At 42.6% G+C, this 24,641-nt stretch overlaps 2 protein-coding genes across 3 annotated transcripts in view; one reads left to right on the top strand and one right to left on the bottom strand.

The window, feature by feature from the left end:
* Positions 1–24,641, bottom strand: part of LOC100355262 (L-lactate dehydrogenase A chain) — a 591,718-nt gene that overhangs the window by 549,381 nt on the left and 17,696 nt on the right. The gene's annotated exons all lie outside the window — the stretch shown is intronic.
* The window catches only part of LOC108176055 (WAS/WASL-interacting protein family member 3-like), a 91,059-nt gene that overhangs the window by 49,804 nt on the left and 16,614 nt on the right, over positions 1–24,641 (top strand). Inside the window, exons 9-10 of the mRNA XM_070067657.1 lie at positions 11,324–11,437; positions 15,832–16,039. The gene's annotated coding sequence lies outside the window, so the exon portion shown is untranslated. The remainder of the gene's footprint in view (positions 1–11,323; positions 11,438–15,831; positions 16,040–24,641) is intronic.

Genomic DNA, 24,641 nt, shown 5'->3' on the forward strand with positions numbered 1-24,641 from the left:
AGGAATTGTAGGTTTATTTCTAGCTATATTATTATATAATGTGTGTACATATTTTGTGTGTATAAATTTCTAGAAACTATGGTAGTAATAAATTCCTTCCTCTTAGGATGTTGAAGCATCCTGGACCCAAGGATATATCCATGCAAGTAAAGGGACAACTTTCTCTATCTCTAGACTCATATGAGTATTTATGCAGTTATGTGTGTACCTTAGAGGTTCTTTCAATTTTTCTGCCCATTTACACAAACACACACAACTAAGTATTACCACAAGAGGGTTGTTTTCACTAGGGGCAACATACAGGTTTTTTTTTTTCTAAACATTTACTTATTTTATTTGCAAGGCAGTGAGAGTGAGAGAGAAAAACAGACAGAGAAAAATGGAAAGGCAGTGAGAGAAAGAGAGAGAGAGACCATCTGCTGGTACACTCCCCACATTGCTCCAGCAGCCAGGTCAAGGCCAGGAGCCAGGAGCTTCATCTGGGTCTCCCACATGGATGCAGGGACCATCTTCTTGGGCCATCTTCTACTTTCCCAGGCACATTAGCAGGGAACTGGATTGGAAGTGGAACAGCTGGGACTCAAATCAGCACCCATATGATATGCGGGCATTGCAGGCGGCAGCTTAGCCCACTGCATCACAACACTGGCCCCACCATACAGGTTGTGACCTGTTATTGATGATCCAGGAGACATCTGGAAACCTCAGAAAGGAGCTGGACTGAACAACGCTCTGGTTCCTAACCTGTCCTGGCCTTGTACGTGGGCAGTGCAGTCCCCAACCACCTCCTTTAGCTGCACTGACACTCTTAACCCTCAAGTGCTGGGACCTAAATTAGCCTCCCTGCTTGTGCATCTACCTGGGTCAGCAGGCCCAACATGCAGCCTCTGTCCAAGTAATTTTAATGCTTTGGGATTTAAGAATGTTTTTGTTCATGCAAACATTAGTAAAGAGTATTTTATAGATATGACATCAGTAGAGGGACTAATGTAAAAGTGCTCAGTGATTTAGATGTGTTTGGCAGAGAGAAATGGAGCTTGTTATGTTTTTTCTCATAGGGATCATCTAAGAAGTAAATAGGCTCTATAGTCTGTTTAAGAGATTTAAGATTGTAGTGATTCATATTATACCATAGCCTCCTAGTTTTAACAATATGACCGCAAGGAATATTGACCTGGCAATAGAGGCCATGGGCTTCTGGTAATCATAGTTGAAGATCATATAGGGACATTTTTGCTTCTTACTATCAAAGTTACTATGCATGGATTTCCATTTAAATGCTATTTAGTTTCCTCATTGGGTAATAATTACTTGGGTTGAAATTACTGTTGACGGCCGGCGCCGTGGCTCACTAGGCTAATCCTCCACCTAGCGGCGCCGGCACACCGGGTTCTAGTCCCGGTCGGGGCACCGGATTCTGTCCCGGTTGCCCCTCTTCCAGGCCAGCTCTCTGCTGTGGCCCGGGAGTGCAGTGAAGGGTGGCCCAGGTGCTTGGGCCCTGCACCCCATGGGAGACCAGGAGAAGCACCTGGCTCCTGCCTTTGGATTAGTGCGGTGCGCCAGCCACAGCGCGCCAGCCGTGGCAGCCATTGGAGGGTGAACCAACGGCAAAGGAAGACCTTTCTCTCTGTCTCTCTCTCTCTCCCTATCCACTCTGCCTGTCAAAAAAAAATTACTGTTGACTAAAGAGTATATAGAATATAATTACTTCTGTGCCTGTGAATGTCATAATTAAGAATATCTATAGACAGATTAGTATTTTATCACTTTCATGGAAGTTATCCTTTAGAAAGGGGATACTCACTCTGATTTTTAAGGGAAACTGTGAGGTGGTATCAGGAAGGATCAGAGAGGAAGGTGGATGAGAAACAGCTTATTTTATAATTGGTTTATTTATAATAAATAGGATTATGAAGTAGTCTATAAGCTGTGTGTGTTTATGTTGATTCAGAGTATTGTGGTACTGAGTACATTGTTATGGGAATAAGTGTAATTGTAAGTTACATAATTTTTATCGTAGGAGAAGGGTTAAGTTTATACATTATCTAGACCATAATTGTTGGATGCCATTATTAATTGTGTTTAGCCCACAGTGGCTTCATAGGCTACAAATACTAGTAGGCAATGAATATTATACATGATACGATAAAATGAGCATTTAGGATTACAAGGGTTCCTAAAATGAATGCATATAATATTGTACCTTATAAAGACAAAGGTGATGATATATAAGTATACTGATGATAGTATTTGTAAGGATGCAACATCTGCTAAAATAATATTCCTATAGGTTTGAAGGCATATTGGTGATAATAGAATACCTTAACCTAATGTGTTGAAATAATTAATTTTAATGATTACACTCATTCTAGTCTTTTTTGAATTCATTCATAGGCTAGACCTAGGGCTAAAATGGAAACTATAATTAGTTCTATGGTAAGAGCAAGTGTTAGGTTTTTCTGTAGTACCCATGGCAGGGGAAGTAAGATGGTAGTATCTAGGCTGAATAGAAAGACTGTAATGCCTAAAAGAGAATTTTATGGATAATGGCAGTTGGGCAGAGGCTATAGGATCAAATCTAAATATTGTATGGACTTTATTTTTTATGTAAATATTTAATTGCTACGACCAGATTATGGTGGTTCCAAGAAATAGCACTACAGATATATAGATTGTCAGGGAGAGAGTAAGTTTCATTATTCTTTTTCAGGTTAAAACTGAAGCTAATACATTGGAAGCCAGTAGCAGTAGTTAACATTAAAAGAATAACATACATAACATACTTATGATCCTCATAAGTAAAGAGAGATGTGTAAGAATAATCAGACTGTGTCCACAAAGTGTATCAGGCATCAGTTTCAATGCCAAAATGATGGTTTCATATCAAATTAAATTTTAATTGTTATGAGAAAGTAAGATCTAAATTACAAATAGGCCATGGAATCCTGTGGTTGTAAAGAATGTTGAACCATACACAACCTCAGAGATGGTAAAAGATATATTGAAATATTCTGGGGCTGGTGTTGTGGTGTAGCGGGTAAAGCTGCCACCTGCAATGACGACATCTCATATGGTCACCAGTTTGAATCCTGGCTGCTCCACTTCTGATCTAGCTCTCTGCTATGGCCTGGGAAATCAGTAGAAGATGGCCCAAGTTCTTGGGCCCCTGTACCCACGTGGGAGTCCCAGAAGAAGCTCCTCTCTCCTGGCTTCTGATTGGCACATCTCTGGCCATTGCGGCCAACTGCGGAGTGAACCACCTTTGGAAGGCCTTTCTCTCTCTCTCTGCCTCTCCTTCTCTTTCTCTGTAACTCTGACTTTCAAATAAATAAATACATCTTTTAAAAAAGAAATATTCTGAAGTTTGTAGATGTAAAATCAGCTCCAAGTTTGATTATAGTTAGTGGAGTTTGTATGTTATATTTGTTTTCTTCTATAAAATTTTAGTGAGCTCGGGTAATTGGTACTCCTGAGGTTAATGTGTTTAGTAAAGATAATTCAAGTAGATTAGGGCACAGATGCTTGTTGGTAGGTTGTAGCTTTAGGACTAGGCATAATGGATAGAAGGCTCAGAATAATCTTGTAAGGGCAAAAAACTGCTGATAGAATGAAAAATTTCATATCTTAATCCTTTTTTGAAAATGGGATTATGATGGCCCTTAATTGTATTGCTCTCAGACTATATCATCATCCTTGGTATATTGTTATTATTTTAGTTCCTAGGCTAGGAATGGTAGAATAGAAGAATTAAAATGGAAACCTATCATGAAGCTGTATGATAGAAACAGAGCTAACAAGGGGCTGGTTTTGTCATGCAGCAGGCTAAGCCTCTACCTGCAGTGCTGGCTGGCATCCCATATGGGTGCCAGTTCATGTCCTGGCTGCTCTGCCTCCAATCCTGCTCTCTGATTCTGAAATGGGGAAGCAATGGAAGGAGGGCCAAATCCTTTGTTCTCTACACCCATGTGGGAGATCCAGAAGAAGCTCCTGTCTCCTGACTTTGGTTCAGCCCAGCTCTGGCCATTGCCATTTGGGGAGTGAACCAGAAGATGGAAGAACTTTCTCTCTGTCTCTCTCTCTCTCAATTGGTAATTCTACCTCTCAAATTAATAAATAAATAAAATCTTTAAAGAAAAGCAACAGACCTGGCAATGCCCTCTTTTGTGGTTGGAGCTGGTGTTAATTATATGATAGGCATGAGTTTGATGGGTCATTAACCATGAGAGTGGAAATACAGATGCTTGGATTGGGGTTTCTGTGAGTTCGAGAACATCTAGAATTAGAATAAATGCGATTATAGCAGTTGCAGAACTGATGCATGTCAAGATTAGAGGCCCCACCAATACAATGTAAGTGAAGAGCTATAATGCTAGCTGTTAATTGGATGGCTAGAGGTGTGGATTAATAGATAGGCTAGTAGTTTCAATAACTACTGTCAAAGGAATAAATGAGACAGGTGCATCTTAAGGGAGGAAGTGGATGAAATGCTTTGGTTTTATGGCAGAGGCCAGTAATTACTGCTTCTGCTCAAAGAATGATAGCTAGTTGTGACAACTGATATTTGGGTTGTGTGTAAGCATGTACAAGGTAACTGTCCTAGTTGAATTGTAGAATCACAGAATATGAGTGAGGTTAGTGTTAGAGGTTCATACTTCAGTGCTGTCATTCACTATTTAGGAATGAGTTGCACCCATCACTGTTAAAGGTAGATGCATTGATTGTTGGCTGGGCAGCTGGGAGATGAGAATAAAATGTTAGGGGATAAGATGATAATTACGATGTGGAATCCTGTTACTGTAAGGGCAACAACAAAGGTGACTGCACTTTCATTCAGTTTCTCATGGAATTTCATCATTGGTGATCCAGTATATTTTGATGTGGGTTTGAGGGTTAAATACATTTAGAGAATTTTAGTTGAAGAAATAAATGTTGCTAATTTTATTGAGATCATATTAATTAATTACATTTGTGTGTCTAATTGTGGCATTTCATTACTGAAATATTTTTGCTTTCAATATTGAAGTATTAGATTCATAATGATGTAACACAGATATCTGTCAGTTTTCAAAGTGTTTTAGTAGTACTGGTTTGAAGACATGGAGATATGGTTGGACCCATACATGTCAGAGCATTTTCATAGTATAGACCAAGTAGGGTATACGTGAAGGTTGCCTCATGAAAGCATCCTGGGATGGGAATTTTTTTTGAAGATTTATTATTTTTATTTGAAAGTCAGAGTTCCACAGAGAGAGAAGGAGAGGCAGAGAGAAAGAGACGTCCTCCATCCACTGGTTCACTCCCCAATTGACTGCAATGGCCAGAGATGTGCCAATCCAAAGCCAGGATCCAGGAGCTTCTTCTGGGTCTTTCCACACTGAAGCAGGAGCCCAAGTACTTGGGACATCTTCTATTGCTTTCCCAGGTAATAGCAGAGAGCTGGATTGGAAGTGGAGCAGCTGGGACTCGCAGTGCTGCCTACATGGGGGGCTGGCACTGTGGGTAGCAGCTTTCCCTGCTGTGCCACAGCCCTGGCCCCCGGATTTGTTTTTAGATGAAATGGTGGATCTGGTTGTGAGTGTAAGACATCTTCAGATAAAAGTAATATATGGATTGGTATTTCTATAGGTATGAGGACTCCATTATCCACTGTGTGTAGTAATAATCCTTCTGGTTTTAAATCTTCTAAGGGAGTATATAAGTGCCAAAGTTTAAGTCCCAATTTCTGTGCATTCAGAGCTTCAATATTTTTGGTGTCCTGTATCTTTTATGGTTAAGAAGGGTAGTTAATTTCATCTTTCCTATGTATATAATTTGTAAATATGAATGTGCAAATAAGATTTGAGTAATAATAAATAAATTATAAAAGACAATAAATAGTGTTTCTTGGGGATCTGCAGTTCTTTTTATGGGTTAATTTGGTTGTTAGCATAGGTGAAATAATGTAAAGAATTCAATAGCTAGTTAAAAATAAGATTAGGGTGTAGTCATGAAAGTATAGTAGTTTTTCTATAATGGATGATGTAGCACCTTGGAATACTAGTTGACACAGATATGTCATAAGGATATGAAAAATGTTAAACTAAATTAACCTTGACAAAGTTATGTAATATTTTACTTCTATTTTTATCAAGGAAGAGTTTTAAGGGATTCGATTCATTCCTTTTTTAAAAATATTTTTTACAAGCTTTTATTTATTTGAGAGGCAGAGTTATGGACAGAGAGAGGGAGAGACAGAGAAAAACATCTTCCATCCTCTGATTCACTCCCCAAATGGCCACAACAGTTGGAACTGCACCAGACCGAAGCCACTGGTCATGAGCCTCTTCTGAGTCTCCAGTGCAGGTGAAAAGATACAAGACTTCAGCCAACTTCCACTGCCATCCCAGGCCATAGCAGTGACTTGAATCAGATTTGGAGCAGCTGGGACTCAAATCGGCACCCATATGGGATGCTGGCACTGCAGGTGGCAGCTTTACTGGCTCACCGCAATGCTTGCTCCTATGTATTTTTTTTTTTGATTTTACAGATAGAGTTAGACAGTGAGAGAAGGAGACAGAGAGAAAGGTCTTCCTTCCATTGGTTCACCCCCCAAATGGCCACTATGGCCGGAGCTATACCAATATGAAGCCAGGAGCCAGGTGCTTCCTCCTGGTCTCCCATGTGGTTGCAGGGGCCCAAGCACTTGATCCATTTTCCTCTGCCTTCCTATCCACAGCAGAGAACTGGACTAGAAGAAGAGCACCTGGGACTAGAGCCCGGTGCCCACATGGGATGCCAGCGCTGCATGTGGAAGATTAACCAAGTGAGCCACAGTGCCGGCCCCCTCTATTTTTTTAAATATTTATTTTATTTATCTGAAAGGCAGAGTTACAGAGAGAAGTAATGACTAAGAGGGTGATAGGTTTTCTATCCTCTGGTTCAATTGACAATTGGCTGAAGTGGCCAAAGCTGAGATACCAAATCCAGGACTCATGAGTTTCTTCTGGGTCTCCCATGTGAGTACAGGGGCCCAAGGATTTGGGCCATCCTCTTCTGCCTTCTCAGGTGCATTAGCAGGGAGCTGGATCAGAAATGGAGCATATGGGACTCAAACTGGCTCCCATATGGGATTCCGGTGCTGCAAGCCAGGGCTTTAAGCTGCTGTGCCACAATGCCAGTCCCAGGAGAATTATAACTATAAATAATAATTATCATACAAATGGTGGTGCTGGGTATTTGAATATAGTAAGTGATTTAATATCAACTATTATGATGATGAAATTAGTGGCTCTAAAATTTGTTGAGACACCTGCCAGGTGAAGTGCAAAGATAGTAAATTTACCAAAGCTCCTATATGTGCTAGATTATTGGCTGCAGGTGGCTAAACTGGCTATCCTGTTCCCATATCAGCTTCTACTATAGAGAAAACAAGTAGTGATGAAAATATGGGAGTAATAATACAAAGCAGATCATTTACTTGAGGAAATGTTATATCTGGGGCTCTGGGCATTGTAAATTTGGACAGTGTGGGCATATTTGATTGAGTCAAATGTGAAGCCATGACTTAGATGGCATACAGTGTTTATATTCTCATGTGCTTTCTAGTGGAATAAGGTGTATTTTGTCACATGTCCATGTTCTTTGAAAGTGATTTTGCATTTTGGTGGGCTTGCACATCATATGTGACTTTGGGGATATGCCATCCTCAGTACAGGTTTGTGGTTATGTGAGCAGATTATAGGTGGAAATGTGTAGTCATATTTGGTTGGGTGTCTGTTCTTCATTGACCAATGTGTCTATCCTGACAATACTACATGGGCTTAATTGGTTAACAGAAAAGTGTTGACATGGAAGGCACTTAATTCCCATTTTTTGAAATTGTTTCAGTTAGTGTCTTTGCTTGTCCACATTTGATTTTATTTTAAAAAATGTGCATACCATTTTTAAACTGGGGAAGTTATGTAACTTGCTTTTTCCATTTAATATTTCATCACCTGTGATTTCCCCATTAAAACACAAATGAACTACAGATCCAGAGTACTGTGGGCATGGACATATTGGAATTTATGTAAGGTACGTTCTCTCACTGAATGCCTGAAATCTCCACTGCTCGGAATTCCTTATTATAATGGATAATACTAAACTAGAATCCTTTAAACCTTTCTTTAAATAAACACAGAAATTGTATGTGTTTCTAGGGCACTGTGTAATGGGCTGGCAGCATCCTTTGCACACACTCACTCACAGAGATGATCTCATAGCATTGGCTGTTTTCATGTTGCTTGTTTGTTATGTTTAAATTTCATGTGGTCGTGTTCATCCGTCATTATCTTTTTTGTCCTCTGGGCTTTGTTTTTTGCCTGAAAGCCCCTCTTCAGTCTGTAATGCCAGGATTTGTTGTTGCTGGGAGTGCTAGGGTTTCAATGTGGGTGGCCTAAGACACATGGTTTCTAGTTGTTTCTCAGTCAGTGAGCCAGTCCTCCATGTAGCTACATTGGCCTCTCTAGGCAAGGGAGTTTTAGGCAGAGCCAGCTTTGTAATAGGACATAGTGTTCAGGGTCTGGGGCTTTCCCTGGCTTTTGTAAGTCTGGAACATCCTCCTTGAAGTCTCATCCTGGAGGGTTGTCCATCTAGTCTGGTGCCATGCTATACCATACCTATGTGTACTGTCTCCATGGTGAAGTGAGAACACAATGTGAGAGAATGTTCTTAAAGTAGAGGTCCAGTTCCTGCCAGACCTATTGGCACTAGAGAGTCTAAGCTCTTTGACTTAACCAAAAGGTGGTTTTCCTTCTACTGAACATCTTTGGAAAGAATGGTCAGCTCTCTAATGAGCTACCTGCTGCCATAGGTAGTTCAGTGACATGTCCCTGGTGATTGGTGTGGCCATGAATCCATAGCCATTGCAGTGAAAGGATTCCTTGGGTGTGTACCCTCAATATTGCCAATACTGGAGGGAAGGGCCAAATGGGCAGTAGACAAAGGAAGTAAATGTGTGTGTGTGTGTGTGTATGTGTGTGAGACTGTGTGTTTTAATGTGCTGTGTGTCTTATTTGTATATGTATAATTTCTTATACATGTGGGATAAGATGTCTTTCTATTTTACTTGTTCCTGTGGTGTACATGTTGTATGTATTTGTGTTTGTATACATTTGTAGAAATGATGGCATTAATGTATTCTTTTCTGCTAAGGAGTTGAAGCATCCTGGATGCAGGAATACAACTCAACAGGCAAAGGAACCATTTTTGCTATGTTTATAGAGTGGTACAAGTAGTCAGATAGTGAAGCATGTATCTTTAGGAGTTTGTTCAATGTTTATGTACATTTTAAGGTGTATTTTTGCCAGGATTTCTCCAAGAGCACTATTTTAGCTATGAATAGTATACAGAGCAGAGCCTGCCAATCATGGGCCAGGAGAAGTGTGGAACGCAGTCTGGACTGAAGTCATATGAGCCTTTGGCTGACCATTGTCCTTCCTGTCCTGGAAAGCATGGGGGCCATAAACAACCAAAGAGAGCCTTGGAAGTTCCAGGTTATCATCAGGGCACTCTCACGTGGCAGACCTGTACCACCAGACTTATGTCATCAGAACTCAGGCCTACATAGACTACCTCCAAGTCAGCCTCAGAACATAGCTCTCTTCATGGGAAAATTCTCCACAAAGAGGCACAACTTCAGTTCGTTTGACATCTGAGTCGCTCAGGCTCATAGCTGATTCAAAGGATGTATTTTACTTTGGTGGACAGAGTGGCCATCTTCCCACCAAGATTCAGATTCCTGTTGTCAGGGCTGTTTTAGTGAAAAGGCCCTGGTTATTGGTGTGCACTAAGGGCCCCTGGAATGGACATTGAAGGGCCTCCAGGTGTGTTATGCTCTAAGCTTGCCAGTGAGGTGTGGAGGGCCCCATGCCTCCTGGACAAATAGTCTAGATACACTACATGTGTGTCTATGTGTGTGTTCCCTGGTATTTTGTGTGTAGTTATTTGTATATGTACATTGTCTTGTTTCAGAAACATGAAGACTAATGGAATTATTTCTCTGCTACTCACTTTGAAGAGATATATGTTTGCATGTATTTTTGAGTGTGTAAGCTCTAGAAAAAATGGCAGAATTAAATTCCTCCCTCCTGCAATGTCAGATTATTGCATACAGCTCCACAGTTAAAGGAACCATTACCTGTGTTTTGTAGACCAATACGAGTATATATACAATATATACACTTCCTCAGAGGTTTGTTTAATACATATATACATTTACAGATGTGTGTAATGTGTATTTTTTGTCTAAGAGTTTTAACTTTTGTTGTGGCCATGATATGAGTCTCCATCTGTCAATGTTGAAGCAGGGGACTCCTGGAAAGACTGATGGACAGGGGTCTGGGGCTGACCCATGGCCTTGGTCCTGACTCCTGGCTCTGTGCATGGGCAATTTACACATGCACACACCTCCAACAGTTTTGCCAAGTGTCTTGGCCTAGAACTGATGGTCCCTAAGTTAGCACTCTTCTTATGCATCCTCCTGGGCTTTCAGACCAGACATCCAGCCTCTACATGGTGAAGAATAGCTTTCACATGGGATGTTGTCAGAAAGCCATGGGTCCTGTCTGCCTCTCCAAAGTGGGGGGAGGGTGTACAGCATGTGGACCCCAGTTGTTTCCAAGAGAGTCAGTGAGCTGGCCCTGCAGTTCCCCTGGGTGGTCTTTCTAGGACATGCTGTTTTGGCCAGAGCTGGCTTTCCCGGAGTGTGTAACCTTCAGGCCTGTTCCAATTCCTGGGCCTGAGGAGTCTACACACAACCCCATTTTGGTTGTGGCAGGACCATCCCTTCAGCCTCATGCCATATGACCTGGTACCCAAGTTTAGTGACTACAAAATAACCTTCCCCAAAACACTGAGTTTGTGAATAGATTGGGGTGAGAGGCCAGGCTTCACCTACCCTTGTCAACCCCTAAGTCTTTGAGTACCATGAGTATTTCAAAATGTGGGTTTTCTTTCTGGAAAAGAGTGGCCATGGTTTTCTTTCTTAGGAAAGAATGGCCAACAACCCACTGATGTTGAGGTTCCTGGTGTCAAGGTTGATGCACTTACATGTCCATGGTGATTGGTGTCATCCCATGGTCAATGGAAATATCAGCAAAAGGTCTCTCTAGGTGTTTCTGACCCCCATGCTTTCCAGCACAGAAGAGGAGGACTCATTTGCCCCTATGTAAAGAGCTTGAGTGTGTATGTCCAATTTTGTGTGAGCTCTTTGGGGGCTGTGTATATTACTTTTGTAAGCCCAATGTGTTGTGAATGTCATGTCCATGGGTGTTATGGATTGGTTTCTATCTGTATTTATTTCTAGGATACATATGTTTTCATGGATTTGTGGTGTGCACATTTGTCAATTAAAGGTAGTCCTGACTTCCTACTTCCTTTGAGAGTGAAACATCCTGGAAGGAAGGATACAGCTTCACAAGTAAGAAATGACATTTTCTTTTTTTATTTTTTACAAAAGATTTCATAATTTTTTGAAAGGCAGTGCTACAGAGAGGGAGAGGCAGAGAGAGAGAAGAGAGAGGGAGAGAGGGAGGAGGGGAGAGAGAGAGATCTTCATCCACTGTTTCAAACCCCAGGTGACCATAACAGCCAGGGCCACGTAGAAGCCAGGAGCAAGGGGTCTCATCCAGGTCTCCCATGAGGGTGCAGGAGCCCAAGCGCTAGGGCCATCTTCTGCTGCTTTCCCAAGCACATTAGCCAGGAGAAGCATCAGAAGTGGAGCAGTCACCAATGCTGTGGCAAAGCAGTTACAGCTACCACCAGCAGTTCCTCCATCCCATATGCACTCCCATTCAAGACCTGGCTGCTTCACTTCTGATCCAGATCCCTGCTATGGCCTGGGAAAGTAGTGGGAGATGGCCCAAGTCCTTGGGACCCTGCACCCACATGGCAGACCCAGAAGAAGCTCCTGGCTCCTGGTTTTGGATTGGCACAGCTCCATTGTAGCCATTTGGGAATGAACCGGCAGATGGAAAAATCTCTCTCTCTCTCTCTCTCTCTGCCTCTCCTTCTCCTTCTCCTTCTGCCTCCCTGTAACCCTGCCTTTCAAATGAATAAATAAATCTTAAAAAAAAAAAAACTGGAGCAGCGGATACTTGATCCAGCATCCATATAGGATGCCGGCACTACAGGTGACAACTTTACCCACCACACCACAGTACAGTCCCTCATTATTTTCCAAAGTATAGAGGTATTTAAGGTATTTGTAAAGTTATATATGTGTGTCTTTAAACATTCATTCAGCATTTTCACACATTTTCTTAAATACATCAAGGGGAGAATGTGTCCCAAGAGGATAACTTTTGATACCTATCCCTTGCAGCACTCAAATTCCCATTGATGAACTGGTAGTTGTCCAGGAATCTAGTTAGCATGAGGTCCAGGGGCTCATGGCTGATCTAGATGCTCAGTCTGTCTCTCTGTTCTGATCTTAGATTATGCATAGACAGTTCACATTCCTGTGCCCTCCAACAAGGGAGATAACCCACTCACCAACAGAAGGTCCTTTATTGGACTCATTGTTGTGCTTCTATGTGGTTTTTCATGCTTTATTCTCAGCCTCTGATGTGGGGATTTGTTGTCTCCTACATGTCCCATTTGAATAGCCAGTAAACAAGCCACAGGTCTATAATGCCCCTCCAAGAATATGTGAGGCTTAACATGAGTGGTTTCCAGGTATTTCCAAGGAAGTTACTTCTCTGGCCCTCCTGCTCACTGTGTCTAAGGCTGTAGCTCATGTTCCATCTACTTTTTAAAATATTTATTTACTTAAAGTCAGAGTTACAAAGATACAAAAGGAGAGGCATAGAGAGAGGTGGCTGCAATAGCAGAAGCTGTGCTGATCCAAAGCCAGGAACCAAGAGCTTCTTCTGGGCCTCCCACATGGGTGCAAGGGGCCAAGGACTTGGGGCATATTCTACTGATCCCCCAGGCCATAGCAGAGAGCTGGATCAGAAGAGGAGCAGCTGGGACTAGACCCAGCACCCATATGGGATGCTGGGGTTTCATGCCTGGGCTTTAACCCACTGCACAATAGCACTGGCCCTCCATCCACTGTTATCATCACTTCTGGACCTACTGCCTCTGAACTATCCACATCATACACAACTGCATCAGGAGGCCAGACCAATGCATCCACTGCATGCCATGCACGTGTTTCTGAAATCACAGGTACGCACCGTGCCATCCATGAATCCTGCCAAAGAATGCCTGGACTGTTTGGAGACAGATCACCTGTATATGCTTGCAGGGTATCAGAGGCTTGAAGAGCTTGTATGATATGAATCTTGTCTTTTGTTCACAATTGATGCCATGAGTGTGTATGTGTGTGGAGTGGAGTTGTGATACAGCTCTGAAGGCCAGCATGGTGGTCCCAGTTTATGACCAGGCTGCTCCACCTCTGATCCAGTACCTTGCCAATGCACCTGGGAAAGCAGTGGGAGATGGCCCAAGTGCCTGGGCCCCTGCACCCATTCAGGAGATCTGGATGAAGCTACTGGCTTCAGCCTTTGGCCTGGCTCAGCCCTAGATGTTGTGACATTTGGAGAGTAAACTGCCAGTGGATGGAATTCTCTCTCTCTCTCTCTCTCTCTCTCTCTCTCTCTGTGTGTGTGTGGGTGTGTGTGTGGGTGTGGGTGTATGTATGTATGCATGTATGTGTCTCCTTCTCTCTCTAACTCTGCCTTTCAAATAACTAACTAAATCTTGAAAAAGAAAGAAGCAGCTGGCGGGGGGGGGGGGAGTTCAGCCATTCCACCAATGGGAATCCATGGATAGTGAGCAGTAGAACATCCCAGGATACCAGAAGCCACAAAGATGTTCATTCATGAACTCCTGGTATGTGAGTATAACATCATCATTTTATTTTCCAGGCTGTAGTGTGTATATGTGTGTAATTCTTTAATTGCTCAGGAATGGGATTCATGACATTTTATGGATGAGAGTTTTTATCTTCTTTCATATTAAGTTTTTTATGTCAGCAAAGAAATGTCAAAGAATATTTTTGCTTTAACCATGTATTTCCAAGATAGTGCATGTAAGGACAACAAGGGTAAATCAGTAAGGATGATCCTTGGCCACTCTGTGTCAACAAAAGAGACCATGGTAAGCCTGATGTATATGCTTGAACTTGGCAAAACTCATTTCCGCTGGAGTTATGGGCCTAGGTGGACCTGACCTTTTCTGTACCTCTTTGATAATCTAAGGGATTAAAAATGCATAGCAATCACTAATTAACTTAAAAAAATTTTGGTATCTAAAATCAAATTTTTCTGAAATAAGATTGATGTTAAAGTAAATGAAAATTTTTAGTTCTAAACTTAAGTGACACAAATGTAAATAAGAAAAAAAACTCCAGATTTTGTGACTCAAAGAAACCAAAATATTTGAAAACTTAATAATCCTATGAATAAAATGGTGACCAATAAAAACAGGCTAATCAGTCACTCAGAGAAATAATTTTGTAGACATAATAGAAATTAACTCCATAATCTCAAGATTCTGATACCCCCAATATAAAGGAAAATAAATACAGGTTTGCAAAATTGGGGCCTATTGTTTTCTTATATAAGAGGCCTTCCTAAATAGTATCGATAATAAGGTTAAGTGGAAAGAGGGGTTTTCAGAGGGGAAACTCACATGAAATAAGGATAAAATACAGAGCCAAGAAATTAGGTGTCATTTTTTTCAGCATTGCAAATACAATTGAGACAAATATTTCTGAATCCTATATTCATTGACAATTCCCAAAGCCAAATTTTCTATTAAAAGGAACAAAACCAAAATCTTGGTGACATTATGCACAACTATATACAAAAGTACTAAAGGGAGAAATCAGTAATAAAAAGACAGAAAGGACTCTCTGATACATGCAAATACTTCCATCTTTGTGTAATTTGTGTTCTCAGCAGGGTAGTTTACAGGATGAGGGAAAATAGCTCAGACAATGATACCAAGCATGAAAGGACATCAATACTAAGAATCAGGGAAACTCAGAAATGAATGTACAGAACTCAGGAAAAAAGGAAAACGGGAAAAAATAACATCACTCATGAAATGCAAACCAGAAGAAACACAGAGACAGATGGTGCCTTTCAAGAAACAGAAGGTGAAAGGGGAAATATAAAGAATAGGTGCTTGACCAAAGATTTCAGAAGATGAGAGAGAAATACTAGAAGTTGAATACAAGCATATGTATGAATGAGATTCTTGGAAGAGGAATACCAATGCAATGATCTAAAGCTATTAATTTTAATTCAAACTATTTCAGAAAATGACAATATGCTCTCAAAGTCCATCTTCACAGAAAACCGGGTCATACTTAGAGTGATTGAAGTCATTTCTATTCTAGTAAAATCTGGGAATTAAATAAAAAGTACTCAGGCATCTAGAAAACACAGATGAGTAACATAGAAGGGAATGAAAACGATCCAGCTTATCTGGGTTAGGAGGGAAAAGAATATATTTAAGATGCTCAAGAAGAAAAGGTTAAGCCAGGAACTGCGTGCTGTGCAAGCTGACATTAGTTAAAAAATGCAGTGGCATCCAAGTCTTTGAGAAAGATCTTGGGTGAGATGGACCCCATGATCCCTTCCAGAGAAAGGAACAGATGTGAGACAAAATCCCTAGAAAGTCATTCCTGTAAGGACAGATTGAAGCAGCCAACTTGGCAGTGACTTTCTTCAAGCGAAGACCAAACGAGATTCCTCTTGAGGGAGAGAATGGTGGTGGTACTCACTAGGGTGACTGCTCTCTGATCATTTTAAGTTCTACATTTGCTAAAGGTGTTTTCTTTCCATGTATTTTCTTTGACAGAAAAGCATGTGAAAATCAACTAGTACTGGGTGACAAGAATGTAATGTCAAAGCTACCAGAAGACTGATGAGGTGCATGTGGCTGCAGTTGTGTCTCCTCCTGCATGGTTCAAGTTTCCGATGGCTTGGGAAACTCCAGCTCCTCTGCATCCCAGGACTCCACACTGCAGTCTCCTAAGTTGCTAAAAGTTTCTGCAAAGATGAAACAGGTACAGGGATCAGTGGGGGAGGACAAGGATGTTGTAGGGGTAGGGATCATGGGATATGTGTGTGCAGCACTCAGAAGGCTCCTGTGCTCTGGAGGGTAACCCTAAGTCCTGACCTCCACAGAAATCAGGGCCATGGGTCACTGAGGCCCATTTGTGTGGGGCATGGATGTCCTACAATTGTGAATTCCATTAGGCATTCACTTGAGCAGCCTTCAGGGGACATTTCACATGGCATTGAACCTGATGTACAGGAAAGGGGAGATCTCTTGGCCCCTGGGATTAAAAATCCAAGGCCAGGCCGGTGCCGCAGCTAATTAGGCTAATCCTCTGCCTATTCCACTGGGTTCTAATCCTGGTGGGGATGCCGGATTCTGTCCCGGTTGCCCCTCTTCCAGGCCAGCTCTCTGCTATGGCCCGGGAGTGCAGTGGAGGATGGCCCAAGTGCTTGGGCCCTGCACCCGCATGGGAAACCAGGAGAAGCACCTGGCTCCTGGCTTCAGTTCAGCGCAGTGCGCTGGCTGTAGTGCCCCAGCCACGGTGGCCATTGGAGGGCGAACCAACAGCAAAGGAAGACCTTTCTCTCTGTCTTTCTCTCTCTCACTGTCCACTCTGCCTGTAAAAAAAAATCCAAGGCCCACTCCCCTGGGTCTTATGAGAAGGAGGTTTGATGACACATAATGGGAGTCCTGATGCTGCCTACTCAGTTCTTACCCCACAGGCCTGGGGCCTGTGACCTACATGTTAATTATGGACAACTGCATAGAGCTCTTTGGTTTCCTTCCCTAATCATGTAGAAGTTCTTTCTATCCTCCATGTAGAAGTCATTTCAGGGATTTTATTGGCAAGAATTATTCTGTGACATTAACCCAACCATTATTGCTTTACTATATTTGAGCATGGAAAATGTGATGGAAGACATTTCTTTTGAGAGGGCCATGCAGCCAGTGTGTATTTGTAATTGAAGTATAAAATTAGTGCACAAATGAGAAGAACACTATGTCCTTGACACCCTGCTCCCGTCACTCTTCAAAGTGAGTTTTGCCTTAATTGCTGACAATTAACAGGCACATAGAAAAGTTTATATGCACAAAAATAAACAATCAACATGTGAAAAAGCATCTATCAACCTCTGAGAATGGAGGCTGAGGGCCCCAAAAGGCCTGGGTAAATCCCCACAGCTCTTGTGTTCTGTGCTGGCTCTTATGTGATGTCAGGTTGGGATGGGTAGCTATAAGGATATAAAGATGTGTACAGTGGGCTGTCTTCCTGGTGTGAAAAGGCACCCAAAGGTGCCTCTCTCTGTCTCACCCTCTTCCTAATCTTCCTGAGTTGGAGGTGGTCAGGGACAACCCCCAGTGTCTCCCCACACCTGTAAGGCTCCCTGTTGACTTCAGGTTGGGTTGGCAGGGACTCACCTTGTAGAGGGAGATATTCAACAGCTGTGTTGGCTCTCCCCAGACACAACACAACTACACTACTAACAGCCCTCTCCAGAGTCATTTGCCTGCTAATCCTGCTAGCACCTACAGCCTTCCCTTCAGATGAAAGCAAAACTCCTCCTAGCAGCTCTAGGAGCTTCCATGGAATGGGGATGTGCTTCATGGGACCACCTCAGGGCACATCCTTCACTCACCTGTGTGGATCCTGAACATCCATTCATCTCCACTCTCAAGGTCAGGCTCATTGGCAGCTTCTCCACTTCTGGTCTACATTTAGTTGGCATCCCTGAGGTGTCACAAAGAATGTGGAGCAATGGAGTCCATGTGACCTTATTTCCCTGACCCCCATCTACCTGCTGCAAACTCACATTTCCTGTTCTTCTTGGTCGAGATCCTCAATGTCCTGAAAGCTTTGAGTGTGATTCACATCAAGGAAACACGTGAACAGCTGGAAGGAGACCAGAATGAGTTTCTTGAGGCAGGCATTGCAGGAGAAGACCTGTCTGACCTGTCTTGGTGGACAATAAGGACAGATTCAGACTTCCCTGGAGACCTCCCTCCCACCGAGATTGGGACCCAGCTTGCCTGTCCCCAGGTCAGTTCCCTTGTAGGCCAGCCAGATTGCTCAGCACCATTTCATAGTGTAGTCTGGGGGTTAGGAGTGAAGGCAAGTTTGATCAACTGAGAAAGGAGGGCTGTAGATAGATTGTATCAGCATCCATAGTGCAAGTATATCAAGTGTGTAGATCATACCAGGTTCTTCACAATAAGAATCAACTCTGGTGAGGAGGGAATGAGGGAGACAAAGGAATAGGAGCTTCTGAGCAAAAAGCCAGAGAATCAGAAAGATATGAAAAAGGAAACACTTAACCCCAGATCACCACTTCCAATGGAAAGTTCAGAGACTACCACGTAGCCTTCCATGTGCACAGGAGCAGGGAGTGATGAGGTTGCCAGAGAAAAGAAAAGGGAAGAGTTAGACTTGAGGTGAGGACTTGGACCCCTGCTGCTGGTTGGATGATGTAGGCCAACCTTGAGGCCCTCTTGGGGCTCCATCTCTATACCCCTGTTCCTGGGATTGGATGGCTTCACCTTTGTAATGAGTTAGAGGATCTCTGAACTTTGACCTCTTCCTTGAGCCCTCAGTATCCCATAATACTCACTAGGAATGTCACCTTGTTCCTCCTTGTGTAGCCACTGTCCATTTGTTGATGTGTGCAACACATTGTTTTTCATCCCTCATGTGTCCCTTCCTCTATTTTGGCTCATAAATATTGTCCATTTCCTTTGTCCTTGTCGACCTCCACCATTCATATTATTGTCTGCTATGGGAGCTTTGGAGCCCAAGATAATGCTATACTGCCACCTGGAGCTGGCATTGTGGTGCAGCAGGTGAAAGCGTCCTGTGTGGTGACCACCCCATAGGATTACTGATTGGTGTCCCTGGTTCACCCCTTCTGATCCAGTTCCCTGTTAATGTGCCTTGGAAAGCAGTGTAAGATGGCTCATGCTTGGGTCCCTGCCAGACATTTGGGAGACAGATGGAGTTTCAGGATCCTGGTTCGGCCTGGCCCAACCTTGTCATTGAGGTTATGTAGGGACTGAAACATTGGATGGAAGATCTCTTTTTATTTTTTTATTTTTTGCTCCAACTCATAACTCTGCCTTTCAAATAAGTATATAAATCTTTTAAAAATATATTTTCATGCACAGCAATATTTCTGGAGATCAATTCTAAATGTGGGGAGTGAATATCCTGGTATCCTGTTGGGGCCTGAGAAGGTAACAAGATAACAAGGACCAAGTCCATATATCCGGGTTAACCTTGTGGAGTTTGGAAATATTTAATCAACATAGCAATCCCAGGTTTCCTGACCCATTTGAAAAGATGCCCCAAAAAGGAGAGGAAATTTAATTTGTTCAAATTCTGGTAGTGTGCCAAGGAGGCAACAGGGAGTCCACAGCAGGTTTATTTTTGGCCATATCAATAAATGGGACTTGCTAGAGTTTTCAGTGAGCAGTGGAAAGACTGGGAAGAAGGACACCAGGCAGGCCTGAGGACAGGGAATCTGCTGGGTCTGCCTAGAGGAGGGAACAGTTCAGTACTGTGTGTTTGGAGCAGTACATCTGAGGGGAACAGCGACACACAGCCCAGAGGCACTCCACTGAGCCCAGTACGTTCCAAGGGATGAGGTCAGCAGGACCGTGAGGGCCAGTGTGTGTTTCCAGCCCAGAATGCCCTAACACAGATCCTCTGGGAAGCCTGTGCAGCTATGCAGTATCTCCAGTAGCAGCTGGATAACAGCCTGTCACAAAGCCTATTCCAGACTTGGGTGAGATGGGGATGCCAAGAGGAACTCAAAGTAATGCTTGGCCATCACAATTCTAGGATGTTGGGGCCTCCTCTGTCAGCTCAGAGGAATTATTCTTTAACTTGGCCAAACCTGGGCATGAGAAGGTTGTGTTGTAAGCTGGGAGTAGACAGTGAAGATAGAGCACAAAAGCATTGGTACATGTACTGGCTGTGCAGAGGGGCAGGGTCCACTACTCACTGTCACCTGGCACTTGCTACAGGACTGTGTGGGTTCCAGCCAGTGTGTGTGAGAGATGGTGTCCCACTGTATCCCATGCACTTCTGCCTTCTGCCAAGTGAATCGAGGATGCAACAAAGAGCCCTTCCTCAGACACAATGGCACCATCTTGGTCTTTGACCTGCCAACCGTGAGAAGAAAGAAATTTCTCTTCCTTATTAATACAGAGTCTCAGGTATTATGTTGCAGTGAAAAGTGGACTAAGGTAATGGTCAACAGAAAACTCAAACATCTCTTGTCCTGAATATGCAGGCAGTGCTGTCCTATCACAATGCAGTGGACTTGATCTTTACAATGGCAAAGCCAGGGATGGTCAGCAGCAGAGAAAATGTAAAGTTTTAAATACTAAAGCAAGAAATGATCAGTAAAAATTCAGTTTGCTCCAATCCCATGGGTATATAACCTCTTCCTACTCTATAATTAATGTAAAAAAGAACAAAACAGACGTCTACATGCAATATATTTTTTCCTCCTGAGTTAATATGTCCTCTCCAAAGTCCAAAGCAGCAGATAATCCAAGCCTTCCCCTAATTTGACTCTCCAGTCTTTGTGGGTATTGCTCATACCTGAGGGGCTTCATCCTCACTGTTGGACTTGGAAATGCTCTGCAAGACCCAATCTTGAGAGACAAACACAGACAACATGTGTTCACAGAGAGTCTCGCCTATTCCTCCCCTCAGCCTGATCCCATCTTGGATTGCCCAACATGATCCTGCTCCCTCCTCTGTGCTCTCACACCCTTCCTTGGCTCTGTGGACCTTCAGGCAGACATTGACCACAGCTTCAAGCCTTCCAGTGAAAGAGTGGAGCTGAAAACACTACCTCTCAACATCTCACTTTCCCTAAAACAATGAATGAGGATGCCTCCAGCCTGCATCTGAAAACCCCAAATCCCAGCTGTGATGGGCATGCTCATAGATGGATGAGCTGGAGAATGGACCTGTCCCAGGCTGAGAGAGAGCATTCTGTGAGCAGCTGGAACTAATTGTGCAGGAAGAGCACTTTCTTCAGGAGCTCGTGCTGATTGTGCCTGACTTGGTTCAGAGCCTGAGCAGGTAATCGGCCCGGTGTGTGATCCAACAGGGTGTGCACAGTGAGGAGTAGACCTTTCCAGCCCTATGCTAGATCCCACACCAGGGATATATTCCTCATTTGTCTATGATACCCTAGGAGGACAGCCAAGAGCCAGGCTGTGGGATGGCAATGTCTGCAGATGACCAACCAGCCCAGGCTAGGCCTCCTGTACACAAGAGTGGGAGAACACAGATGGACTTTGGCCCTGGGAACTCTAAGAATTTCCAGTGCTGCTAAGCCACAGAAGTCTTTGGATCATACAAAGAAGCAGCAAGGGTGCATGGACCCTATCATTGTGCTGAGCGTGTACTGTGCTGGAGCCTATGCCCCTCCCCACCTCTCCTATTACTGCAGTGTGCTTTAGCTGTGATGGCCCTGAGATGTGATGGCCCCTCTAGTTTCCCTCTTTCTGTGTGGACAATAATTGTATGGCAACTTACAAAATCTTGTTCCCTGTTCAGGCCCCAAAAGATCAGACCTGAAATCCTCTCTGTATCTGGCCTATACCTGATATTGATTTCTGCTGAGGCATGTACTGTCCTTCTGCAGCAGAGAAGTGGTGACCTGCATCCTATTCTCTGAACCCCACCACAGCATCCTTTATTTCCTTCGGTATTTATATAGACTTCAAACAAAGACCTTGAATTGTTTCCTTGGAAATGCCTTCTGAAGAAATATAGAACCATTTTCAACTGAGAAATTCAGCAGGAATATTGTAGGGTACTCCACCAAGGACCGAGTTGACATAAGAAGCAGACATAGCTTTCATTTCTTAATGTAATCAGTTCTTAGTATAAGGCCATAGGGTCAAATATGGACATTTTGTAATGATTAAAACAAGGGTTTTCCATAAAGAAGCATAGAGAAGATGGTAGAATAGGGAGAAAGCTTATTGATCTAGTCCAGGAGAAGGTAGTAAAAAAAAAGTGGAGATAGTGTAGTCTCAGGAAAGAGTTAGAGAAAAAAATGGCAGAGGAAACTCTTCCAAAATTAGAAGGACACAGTGGACCTACTTGAAGGGTGTGGTCACCCACAGCTCAAGACACCAGCATTTGAGAGGCTAAGCTCCAGCATTGGAAAGTAAGGTGAGATGAGACTGCAGTAGCTGGAGACACTGGCAAAAAAGCAGCAGGAAGAGCCTAGAGGGAACAAGGCTTGAAGCCCCATGGGGGAAAGTACACCAACCTAACTAGATGAGAGAAAAAATAAAAGGGGCCATAGAGACACATTTCTCTCTGATCGCCTTACAAAGGCATACAAGCTAATAGAGCCAGCTCCATTTTGGACATACATAACAGCAGCGGCAGCTTGTGTTTGCAACCAGCAATCAGCTGAGCAGAGAAACCTGACTCTGGTGGGGAGTAATAACAGGAGGCTAAGACCTAGTGACTGTATGGAACTTCTGAACTGGGATTGTGAAAAAAAAAAAAAAAACTGAGTGTGTGGGAGAAGTCACGGTGTGGCTGAGACTTTGAGTAGTCTTGGTAGGAGAAACCACAAGCTCAGGCGGACCTGGCTAGATGGTGGGAGACATTGCAGGGGAATCTGAACTTACACTGAAGACTGCACAGATTCATTGTGAGGTCCTTGTGACAGTGCAGACAAATAAACCCACTGGGGCTACCGCTCAGGCACTGATCACCATCAAAGTGAAGAGCTTAGTTGAGCAGAAATACTTCCCCTCTGATTAAAAGAGAGAGAGAGAGAGAGAGAGAGAGAGAGAGAGAGATTTACCACATCAAACCTGGGTGTGTCACCTTAGGCACGTCCTTAAACCTGAAGAATTGAACAGAGTTTTCTGGCCACATCCACCACAAGCCTCTAGAGATTCGCTGAAAGCAGATAGTCCACTTATCTACAGAGTCATAGTACAACGAAAAACGCCAGCACAGCAGAAATAAAAGCAAAAGAAGAAGAAGAAACCAATGAGAATTTCCACAAGTGCTGAACAACAAACACAACAATCCAAGAAACAAGGATAAGGAAGACAACATGATGCTCCCAAAAAAACGCGACACTTCAATACAAGATTATGAAGACAATGAAATAGAAGAAATGCAAGAAATGGAACTCAATACATTGATGATAAGAACACTTAGAAGTAATCAAAACCAAGCACACAGAGTACTGAAATACATGCAGGATATGAAAAAAAATCTCTCTCATGAAAACTAAATCTTAAGGAGAAATCAAAATGAAATGAAGAATTCAATAGAACATGAAATTGAGATATTGAAGAAAAACCAAAATTAAGAATTCAATAGAAAAAATAAAAAATGCAGTTGAAGGCCTTAAAAACAGAATCAGTGAGGAAGAAGAGAGAAATCAGACTTGAAAGAGAACAGGAAAGTATAGAGTCAAACTGAAGGCAAGAAGAAGAAATTAGAAATCTAAAAAATATTATTGGGAATTTACAGGATACTATTAAAAAAAACAATATCTGGGTTCTGGGGATTCTTGAAGGCATGGAGAGAGAAAAAGAATTAGAAGGCCTTTTTAGTGAGATACTTGCAGAAAACTTCCAGGGTTTGGAGAAAGACATCCACATACAGGAAGCACACAGAACTCCCAATAGGCATGACCAGAAAAGATACGAGCCACCACACATTGTAATCAAACTCCCCACAATGAAGCTTCAGGAAAAGATTCTAAAATGTGCAAGAGAGAAATGCCAGATTACTCTCAGAGGATCTCCAATTAGACTCACAGCAGACTTCTCATCATAAACCCTACAGGCTAGGAGGGAATGGCGAAACATAGTCCAACTACTAAGAGAAAAAAAACTGCCATCCCAGAATATTATATCCTGAAAAGCTCTCATTTGTGAATGAAGGTGAAATAAAGACCTTTCATAGCAAACAGAAATTGAAAGAATTTGTCACCATTCATCCAGCCCTGCAAAAGATGCTTAAAGATGTGTTATACACAGAAACATGGTCATCAATATGAAAGAACGTAAAGGAAAAAAATCTCTCAGTAGAAGAACACAGGAAGTTCAACCTATATATTAGAAATATTTTTGGAAAAATGGCAGGGCACTATATAATGATTATGGGATCAATTCAACAGGAAGATATACCTATTATAAACATCAATGCACCTAATTACAGGGCACCAGACTATTTAAAAGATATGTTAAGGGACTTAAAGGAGACTTATGCTCCAATAGAGTAGTATTGAGTACTTCAATACTCACTTTCAGCAATAGATCAATCAGACAGAAAATTAACAAGGAAACAGTAGGTTTAATAGACACTATAGACCAAGTGGATCTAATATATCTATAGAACTTTTCATCCTATACTTGAAGAATACACATTCTTCTCAGCAGTGCATGGAACTTTCTCTAGGATTGACCACATACTAGGCAAGTCGCAGCAAATTCAAAAGAATCAAAATCATACGATGCATCTTCTCAGACCCCAGTGGAATGAAGCTGGAAATTAGGAACTCAGGAAACCCTAGAACATATGGAAACACATGGATACTGAACAAGAT

Source organism: Oryctolagus cuniculus (assembly GCF_964237555.1).
Source record: "Oryctolagus cuniculus chromosome 17 unlocalized genomic scaffold, mOryCun1.1 SUPER_17_unloc_1, whole genome shotgun sequence".
Classification (NCBI taxonomy): domain Eukaryota; kingdom Metazoa; phylum Chordata; class Mammalia; order Lagomorpha; family Leporidae; genus Oryctolagus; species Oryctolagus cuniculus.